This window comes from Otolemur garnettii, unplaced genomic scaffold, assembly GCF_000181295.1.
Source record: "Otolemur garnettii isolate 467f Iridium unplaced genomic scaffold, OtoGar3 scaffold00112, whole genome shotgun sequence".
Classification (NCBI taxonomy): domain Eukaryota; kingdom Metazoa; phylum Chordata; class Mammalia; order Primates; family Galagidae; genus Otolemur; species Otolemur garnettii.
The window spans coordinates 3624479-3625711 of NW_003852507.1; positions in this window are offsets into that span (position 1 = coordinate 3624479).

A 1233-nucleotide genomic window follows, 5' to 3' on the forward strand; every position below is an offset into this window, starting at 1 on the left:
AAAAAAAAAAAAAAAATCCAGGCTTCTGTAACTTTGCATGCTTGCATCTTTTTCTTTTTTTTTTTGCAGCTTTTGCCAGGGCTGAGGTTTGAACCCGCCACCTCTAGCATATGGGCTAGCACCCTACTCCTTTGAACCACAGGTGCCACCCGCATGCATGCTTGCATCTTACAGGTTCAAAGAGCAAAACCATTGTTCTCTCTAACCATCCTAATTTTGGACCCCAAGCTCCATGAGGGCCTTCTGGTGTTCTCCTTAATTCCTTGAAGCTGTGCCAGGACTTCATGCAGTGCCAAGACAAATGGGGGTGGCCACCAGGTCCTCTCTGTCCCTGGCCCCTCTGGATCCATCAGCTTCTCAGAATGCTTGAGGCCTGGGCATCTTTTGCAAGACAGTCCCAACTGCCAACAGGCATCAACATCTGCCACGTGCTGAGGCCCTAACTCCCCAGGGATGCTCCAGGAAGCAGGGCTCATGTTCCATCAGCTTTTAGCAATCCCAGCTCTCTCACTCCCCTATCTCCACTCATAACCCAAGAGGCCTTTTCTTTATTGCCCAGGGAAAATTCTTTTCCTCCAAATTTCTTTAAGATGCCTGGCCCAAAAGTCCCTTGCCTCCTTATCAAAAAATAAATACTGCAAATCCATTTTTGAACAATGAAATCAGGAATGATGTGGCTGTTTTCAGCCCTGCCACATGCATCCACTAAGGCAATGAGCAGAGAGCCAACTGCCCACGGTGTGGAGAGAAGCGTGGATGAGAGAAAACAACCAAGGGCATATTTCTAGGCAGATACACTTGATGAACATGTATGTACTCTCCCTTTCATCACCCAAGAGTTTGGCCATGCTGTCTTTATTGATGAAAGGTATTGTTTGAAAGAAATATCAAAATCAAAATTTCTCTTTCGCTCTTTCTAACAGTCCCTCAGTATCTATATTTCTCGGCAGCCTCAATCCACTTCTGTCCCTCTCTCCATTCCTTCCTTTTCTTTCTCGTCATTGCCTCTTCCCAGTCTGTCTCAGATGTTCTGAGGAAAGCTGGCCAAAACTCATCATTGCCACAATCAAGGGAAGCCACAGGAGGTGGCTCAGGTGGCCACACACATCCCTGAAAGAGTTTTAGCCAGTGATGCCCCTGCCTCTGCCCCAAATCATTACATCATATGATTTTTTTTTTTTTGAGACAGAGCCTCAAGCTGTCCCCCTGGGTAGAGTGCTGTGGCATCACAGC